This window comes from Bidens hawaiensis, unplaced genomic scaffold, assembly GCF_021521415.1.
Source record: "Bidens hawaiensis isolate Kalapana, Puna unplaced genomic scaffold, B.hawaiensis_p1.1 tig00052131_1, whole genome shotgun sequence".
Lineage (NCBI taxonomy): Eukaryota > Viridiplantae > Streptophyta > Magnoliopsida > Asterales > Asteraceae > Bidens > Bidens hawaiensis.
The window spans coordinates 97,914-107,160 of NW_027506208.1; the positions used below are offsets into that span (position 1 = coordinate 97,914).

Sequence of the window (9,247 nt, forward strand, 5' to 3'; positions counted from 1 at the left end):
AGTGTAAAACTGTGAAACGTGTTTTTTACTTTTTTCTAATTGACGTCAAAAGATAAATAAGATAAAACTCTTCTAAGCTATGTATGATACCATGAATAATATAATATTTTATTTATTTAGTTAAATACCAAATATGAACCTTAGTCATGGGTTTGTGAATTGTCCACTATCATCATCATTTGTGTTTGTAAATGTTAAGTTTTATATTAGTTTACATTTTTAGTGGTTATCAAACTCGTATAATACATGAGATGTATAGATAATAAAAATACAAATAAATTAAACAATAAGTACGGAAGTACATGGTTTTACACGTTTGAAAAATATTTCTTCATAGAAAAATGATATATAACTGGTCATTGTTATCAACTTATCATTTTTACTTGAAATTTAAAACAAGTCTTGCTTCAAAATGTCCATAAAAAACCTAGCGGTCCATCTATATAAAAATCATAACCCAACAAAATTTAAACCCGCTAGAGAAACCGATGTGTACATGTCGGGTGTCTTGGTATTTTAAAAATAAACTATCTAGATTTCTAACGAAGATGTTCTCGGCGACCCGCATGTTTCAAAATCAAAACAATCCCCAGTGACCTGTCATGATTCTAAGTTATTTCTTTTTTGTAATAAAAAAACATATGGCTAAAGGTTTAACTTAATTAATCTGGCTCATTTTTCTTTTTCCGGTGACCATGGCCATGCCAGATGTTTAATTATGTGTCATTTTTGCTTAAGGACACCAAATATATTTTCTTGAGCTTGTTTAAACCTTTTCCGTTTATCACTAGTCGGATGTGTAAAGGATTTGATAGATGTTGAAAACTCAAAATAAATCGTTCAACTATATAATAATCGTGGTTTTATACCACGTTAACTTCAAACGAAGACTCTGGTGCTATGTCATTTTTAATTTTGTTGAGGAAAATTGGTGAGACGCTAAATAAGGCATGTCAAATCCGCAGATCTTGAGATGCCACATCCACCAACATTATCATCATGTATGGAAGATTACAGCCCCGTTTGTTTTTTTAGAGATTTAAGTCTGAATCTGAATACCACATCTGAATGTTAAGAGGTAGTTCAAATGTCTGAAATCTGAATCATTAAGAGGTGGAGGCTAGAGACGAACCTCTAGTCGTCGGAGATGGAGCCTAGTCTCCGGGTTAGAAGTTAATGGAGGCCGGAGACAAACGTATGTTGTTTTTTGGTTAAGAGGTTTTCAGACTCACTAAAAGCTCTTAATGATAGCTTTAGAGAACTTATAAACACACTCTCGTGAAGGAATTTGGAGATATTCAAGTACTCATCCTACATGTCAAATGAGGTGTTGGCCTCTTGGCGACCCACACTAACCTTCGTAAGCTAGTTAACAGATTGCAGATGTGAAGAAATAAACAAAATACAGTAAAGGAAAAATAGAAAGCATGTTTGTCAACCTAAATCGAAAATCAAAATTTGTTATTATAGAAAAAATATAGAGAGGCAAATATGCAATTGCCCCAATAAAAAAGTTTGTTTGTCAATTTAAATCTAAATTAATTACTATAGAAAAATAAATATGTAATATAGTGATGATATGCCTTTTCATTTTGACATTTATCGTACACCGAACCAACTTTTTTAATAGTCAAAATTTGGTTCCCACCTATCTTCTTCATCATTTAACTTGAACTCCATCTCCGACATCTTACATAGACACTGAAAATTTATAGCGAGTATAAGTCCATTTTTTTTCTTTTCATCTTACATTCTCTCTAATTTTATAGGTACCGGTGTCTAAATTTCACAATGGTCGGTTAAGGTTTTATCATATATATACCATTAAAAAAATTCACAAGGGTCAGTTGATCCCCTACTAATTTCAGATTAAGGAACTAATTAAGTTACATATTACCTCAACATTCACGATGGCCACTTTATGATGCATTTGGTTAGCAACGTCGGCTCTTGGGTTGGGCAACCTAGGCGGTTGGTCAGGGCACTTATTTTTTGGGGCACAATTTTTTATATATATATTTATTAATTTTTTTTATATAAAACAGATACAAATCTTAATCATTTTATTAGATATTAGGCCCAATCTTTTTTTACTCATAACCCATTTGAGATTATGGGTCTGTGGGTCATTTTATTATTTTACTCGTTAGAGCTTACGAGGCCTTTCATTTCAGCTTGGCTGAGATTTTTTAATTCTCGAAAACAACCTTGTTGGTTAGTTAGAAATGAAATGGTTTTTAATGCTAAACGGCAAGATGTAAAGGGAAATTTAGATTAAATGTAGTACAAACCGAGTTAAGATGAGGGTGGTGGATTTGGATTGGCACATGTGAAGCAATGTCGTGTTTGTTTGATACATCTGTTATTGGCGGGAAATAAAAAACTGAAATCTCTATCTTAAACATACTAAAAAAATAATAATATTAGAGTGAAACATAATATAAAGTGAAGAATATGAACCACAAACAAGCATCCACTAACATCTCAGACATTCCTCACAACATGATAAAACCAGGATAAGATATCCACCTCTCTCATCTCATCCGTCAGATAGATTCACTCTCCAAATCCTACGGTCCCAATTCTCTCACTTATCTCATTTCTTCACTCCTTCACACCTATACATAATAATACATCACCACCTCATTACTCACTACTCACTACACACACAACTAACCACAATGGCATCAACAACCACCACAGCCGCCGCCGCATCATCATTCATCGGAACCCGTTTACCAGACCTACATTCCAACTCGGGTCGAGTTACAGCCCGGTTCGGGTTCGGAAACAAAAAACCCGCCGCCAAGAAACCAACCAAAACCATTACAACCGATCGTCCGTTATGGTACCCCGGCGCCACAGCTCCGGATTATCTAGACGGGAGTCTGGTTGGAGACTACGGGTTTGACCCGTTTGGGTTGGGTAAACCGGCGGAGTATTTGCAGTTTGATCTGGACTCGTTGGATCAAAACTTGGCCAAGAATGTGGCCGGAGATGTGATCGGGACTCGGTTCGAGTCTGCGGATGTGAAGTCGACTCCTTTCCAGCCGTACAGTGAGGTTTTTGGGTTACAGAGGTTTAGAGAGTGCGAGTTGATTCATGGACGCTGGGCTATGTTGGCTACACTTGGTGCTCTTACCGTGGAGTCCGTTACCGGCGTTACATGGTAAGATGCCGGGAAGGTACGCGTTTGTTATAGGCTTATTATAGACTCGAATCGAGTTGAGTTTAAACGAGCTTGGACCCGAACTTGATCCTAAAAGTAAGCTTGTTTAATAAGAACGGTCTGACCCCGAGATTCATTTATCTAGCTCTAGAGGCTAAGCTAGTTTAGTATTTATACTTCCTTCGTCCCATTTTAAATGTCCATTTTTTCATTTTTTGTTTTCCCAATTTAAATGTCATTTCTATACATCTAAATTCAATTTTCAACTTTGCCCCTGCTATTACATATACTACATGTTTCATTTTACAAAACAAGTGAGCATGTGATAACTTAAAGGATATTATTGTCATTTTACCGCTCATAAAATAAAATGATCAAACATTTCTTAATTTGTTTGTTTTGGCTCCCATGACATTTAATATATTATTGTCATTTTACCGCTCATAAAATAAAATGATCAAACATTTCTTAATTCGTTTGTTTTGGCTCCCATGACATTTAAATTGGGACGGATGAAGTATAATTTTATTTAATACGGAGTATGTTAAAGGTATATTTTTTTATAATCATTTATATATATAAATTAATTATTTAATTATTATCATATATAAGATTTTAAAAATATACAAAACTAAGTTAAAACAACTATAAGCATAAATAAATTTTTCAACAAATAATAAACAAGTCAATCTCAAGTTTAATAGTTACTCGTGAGCTGGACTCGAGCACATACTCTATTAACTCGTTTAAACACCTAAAATGTCTTGGGTTCGAGTCCCAATAGTATAATTAATTTGTTTTTCAAAAAGATATAAAAGTTACATTTATATATATATATATATATATATATATATAAATAACTATATAAATAACTATAATATATATAAACTAATCAATAAATAATATACAGGCCAAGCTTGATTAATTACTCACGAGCTCTAGTAAGTTAAACTCACCGTGCTCGTGTCTAGTTAGGCTTTTTAACGAACCTAATCTCTAAACCCTTATCTAACTTAATTTTTGTATTAATTGTTGATTTATGTGTCTTTGTTTAGGTGGAACTAATTGATGGATCATCGTACCTTGGACAACCACTTCCGTTCTCAATCACCACTTTGATCTGGATCGAGGTTTTGATCATCGGGTACATTGAATTCCAAAGGAATGCTGAACTTGAACCGGAAAAAAGATTATACCCTGGTGGCCCGTTTGACCCATTGAACTTGGCGAATGACCCCGAAAAGAAGGAAACACTCCAATTGGCGGAGATCAAACATGCCCGTTTGGCCATGGTAGCGTTCCTTGGGTTTGCGGTTCAAGCAGCCGCGATCGGAAAGGGCCCACTCAACAATTGGGTCACATTTGAGCGATCCACTTCACACCACCATCCTTGACACCTTCGGCTTCTTTTCTTAAACCCATGTTATATATATCTTGTAAAGTTTGTAAGTTATGAGAAACCGAGCGGAACTATATAACATAATATGATGCTTTTCCTGTAATTTGTTTGCATTTCCAGTCTTTACTATTCTCATATCATACAAACACCAAAATAAAAGAAAGCAGTAGTTTTGATTTTATTCATAGAGACAACAAGATGTTGATACTTGCAATTACATTAAACAGAAACGGTTTACTGAGGGTTCGGTGGACGGCTATTAGCAGCTGAGACTCTCGAACCCCACTCGAGCAACTCTTTGCTGGTATCATCCTTGTGAGCCATCACTTCAATGAAACACAAACAATCCTTTTTAGCTCCACTTGCAGTCTCTATAGCTTCCACCAGATCTTCTTCACAAAACACCTTTGTTGTCCAACACTTACCTTGCCCGTTATGGATCGCATCAACAAATGCAGTGTAGTTCCAGTTCTTTATCACATTGTACGGCCCGTCATGAATCTCTACTTCAATCGTGTACCCGCCATTGTTTATCAGGAAGATGATATTATTCTGCCCGCACCTTAGCATTGTAGACACATCCTGGGCTGTAACCTGGAAGCTTCCATCACCAATGCAAGCAATCACTCGTTTATCAGTTGCTGCCTGTGCATACCCAAGAGTCGCACCAACAGACCACCCGATCGACCCGTATTGCATCTGGAACTCGTACCCGCACCCTTGTGGTAGTTTTAGTTTCTGGCAGTTGAACCATGAATCCCCGGTTTCTGCAATCACGGCTGTGTCACTCGACAACATCTTTTGTATGTGTTCAAACAGAACGTTAACCCTTAACGGCTCCCTCAGGGCACATTTTAACGGATGCCCTGCAGGTACATAGATCCGATGGTAGTTTTCATACGCAGTCGTGTTTTTATTTAGCCGTTTCGCTAATGCTTCGAAGAAGTCCTTCATTAGTACACAACCATAAGTCGGCCCGTTTCCAATTACCACCCGATCCGGGTGGACGATTAGGGCTTTCTCCTTTTTAAGCAGGAGAGAGTAGCCAACAGAGCTGTAATCGTTGAATATGGGACCCGCAAAGATGTAAGCGTCTGCGGATTCAACAATTTCTGCACAGAAAGCCGTGCTTACAGCACCCCAGTACGTCCCGATGAAACGCGGATGGTGCTCGGGGACTAGCCCTTTTCCTGCCGGTGTGACTGCGAGAGCGTAGCCAGAAGCGTCAGCCAATTCGACAAACGCGTTGCACGCGTGTGCAACCCGTAGTTTTGGCCCGCCCACCATTACCGGCTTTACAGCCCGGTTTAAGAACTCTGCTGCTGCCTCAACAGCTGCTTCCAAACCCATTTTATTACTCAACCTACACAATCAAAATGATAAACTCTACAAGCTCAAAGCATGTATAAATAAATGTATAATGAATTCCAAGATAATTACGTACTTTGGGGCCAAAGAAAACGGAACTGGTTCACGGCTAAATGTAGGATGAGGAATTGCAGGCAAATTACAGCCAACGCTGATGTAAACAGGCTTGCTCTCTTTCAGAGCAGTCGAAATTGCTGTATCGATAAGCTCATGTGCATCTTCCAAGTTATTCACCACAGCCTACGTTAAAACTTAACAAGTTAAGCTATATATTATTAGAAAACTTTAACAAGATAAGCTAGTAATTATTATCAGTTGTATATCCTTAAATGTGTACTTCATAGTCAAAGTCAAGTCATAGTCAAAAGCAATAGCCAAATAGCATCTAGGACCATGGTTGTGAAAATCCCAACCATGGTCGCCAATCAATCCCCAATTTATCGTTAATCGGTCGAAATATATGTGTATATTTGGAAAATTACATACATATTCCAATCCGATTAATCGCTAGTCCCTACCTGAAGAAACACTAAGTGACCCCGGCAGATTACGGATAATCTTAGGGTTAAGTAGATGTTTCCCACGAGGGTTAGGTCCGGCAAAGATGGTTATTCTTCTGATGACCTGCAAAACAGACACCGTGAGCTCGTCACTGAGAAGGGGGGGTAACTCCTTGTGACCACCCTCCGGCGTGAGAATCAGACTAGATTGCTCTGAATATAAGTGTATATTAAGAGAAATAGCTAGAGAAGATAAGATCAGATGATATGTGATGATATAAGATGTGATAATGATACCGTTCCAAGGTGTTGGAGTATTTATAGCCGAAGGTAGGTTTCCAAGCAGGTACAGCCAGCTGTATAATATTCCTTTTCCACCAACTGTGGGCTACGTACGTGCCATGCTGGTGGTTGGTGGGTAGGCAGCGGCTGATAGTGACATGACCGGTTGTGTAATATTCCTTTTCTACCAACTACAGGCTATGTACGTGCCACGATGAGGGTTGGTGGGTAGGCAGCGGCTGATAGTGACATTTTGTACTGGAGCATGCTCCTCCTCGTACTGTTGTCGATGAGCTGTCACCCTGTGATTGGTTCATGGGCTGCTTTGGTCAGATCTTGTCTATTTTGTCCATACCTTGGCAGGTATAGTACAAAAGATCTTCCAGAAGCGTACGGACTGGCTCATTTGGGCGGGAGTATTCCCGCCTTGCTCATTCCTTCTTCAGGTGACATTACTGAATTATTGAGAGTTAGTGCCTTGTGCGTGTAGCCTTACTATTAGTGCGGGTAGCCTTCCCTGATGGCTTGTATCCGCAGCTGCGGAACAGGCGGGGCACTTTACCATTGGGAGGCTTTTCCTGCGGGAACAGCTGGCGTACTGCGCGTAAGGTCTTCATCTCTCTGAGCATGGTGGGTCCTGCGGAACCAGTTGGTCTTCGCGCAGACGTCCCTCTTCAAGGTGAGTCTTGCGGGTCCAACTGGGCTCTGCTGGGACCTACCTCTTCAAGTCCCCCCAGTCCATTGTTCTTCTCATGAATTGTTAATAAGTGATGTGACTTTTGGACTTAAGCAAGGGGTTTTGAAAAGGGTTTAGTTTTAAGGTTTTCCGTGGGGATTCTTCCCGCGTTTTCCTAATGTCACGTGCAGAAATTCCCGACTTTTCTGCTTGATCTTTGGGTATGATGCGGGTAGGTGTGTAACCTCCTCGCAAGTCAGGAGCGTTGAGTTTCACTTGTGTAGATTCTCCACGAGGTTTTGGTAGTTTTAGACATAGTGATCAATTATGTTAAACTACCAATTCCATCTTGGAGCTTCAAACAATCTAGTTCTCAACGTTCCCGCTATGCGGGGATGTTATTTCCCTTTCCACAAGCATGGCCCAGAAGATCCTTCTTGGTTTTAATTCCCTGCAAGTGCTAAGTATGTGAAGGGTTTCGCCTTGACACTGTACCCGCACTCGTCTTATAGTTTCTTGACTTCCAAGGTATTATTGGCTTCAATTCCCTGCAGGTGCTAAGTATATGAAGGGTTTCGCCTTGACACTGTACCCGCACTTGTCTTACGGTTTCTTGGTTACCAAGGTATTCTTGGCTTCAATTCCCTGCAGGTGCTAAGTATGTGAAGGGTTTCGCCTTGACACTGTACCCGCACTTGTCTTACGGTTTCTTGGTTACCAAGGTAAGGGGGTATATTTCCTCTTATTTTTGAATCTTTGTTTCACGTATATTTTAGTTTAACTTAGCAATTTCTTGAGTAGTTTGGATAAGTTAACCTTTCAACGTGGCAGATAATAGGTTAAAGTTTTGCTTCCTCTTTCGTGATTGTGCGGGTAAGACCGTCACTTTCACTTAGTAGGATGGCTAAACTTTACCTATATCTGACCTGCGTGAAGGTTTTCCTCATCTTTTCCTTAGAAATTTTCTAAGTGTTTTGGATAAGTTAACCTTTCGACGCGTGGTTGTCAATAGGTTAGTGTTCAGTTTTCTCTATCATGATTGTGCGGGTAGGACCGTCACTTTCATTTAGTGGGATGACCAAACTTCACCTATAACTGACCTGCGTGAAGGTTTTCCTCATCTTTTTAGAAATTTTCTAAGTGTTTTGAATAAGTTAACCTTTCGTCGCGCGGTTGTCAATAGGTTAGTGTTCAGTTTCCTCTATCATGATTGTGCGGGTAGGACCGTCACTTTCATTTAGTGGGATGACCAAACTTCACCAATAACTGACCTGCGTGAAGGTTTTCCTCATCTTTTCCTTAGAAATTTTTGCCGTTTTGTGTTTATGCGGGTTTTGCCGCCTTCCACACGCAACGACTTACTTCCCCACTTATTTATGCGGTGAATACCGGCATATCAGTGTGGTCAGATCATAAGTATAAATGTAAGACCATCAGCGTCAATGTGATAAGGAGAATCATTTCCATTAGAAGTGGCTCTAGGCCTTTTCATTAAGTTTGGAATTGATCTACATGTAACATTTGCGTAATTGAGCTCCCTTCCATGTTCTTGGGATGGGGGTGTCATCGAGCCTTTCGAGCCGATATGCGCCTGGTTCGGAATCTCGTTGTTTACGCAGTATGTAGTCTCCAACATTGAAGCTGCAGTTTCATTCGTGTTTTCCCCAACTGGGGTTCTACACGCATTAGCCTGCTTAGCGTCCATTACGCCACGAGGTGTGTGAGTTTCCCATCTCTGACAAATGCTTCGACGACGTCCTTCAAGGATACGCATTCCTCCGTGGTGTGGCCTTTTGTCCTGTGAAGTCACAGGATTTGCTTTGATCAGCGTTTAGACGCTGTCGGATTATTGG

General features: G+C 39.6%; 2 pseudogenes across 2 annotated transcripts; one reads left to right on the plus strand and one right to left on the minus strand.

Moving 5' to 3' along the window:
- Window positions 1–2,635: 2,635 nt before the first annotated feature.
- LOC143617083 (chlorophyll a-b binding protein CP29.1, chloroplastic-like) lies at window positions 2,636–4,731 on the plus strand (annotated as a pseudogene). Its single transcript, XR_013150771.1, has 2 exons — window positions 2,636–3,185; window positions 4,225–4,731. The product of XR_013150771.1 is annotated as a chlorophyll a-b binding protein CP29.1, chloroplastic-like (transcript).
- On the minus strand, window positions 4,676–6,175 carry LOC143617082 (pyruvate decarboxylase 2 pseudogene; annotated as a pseudogene). The gene is made up of 2 exons (XR_013150770.1): window positions 6,013–6,175; window positions 4,676–5,931 (listed from the first exon to the last, which is right to left on the minus strand). The product of XR_013150770.1 is annotated as a pyruvate decarboxylase 2 pseudogene (transcript).
- Between the last annotated feature and the right edge of the window lie 3,072 nt (window positions 6,176–9,247).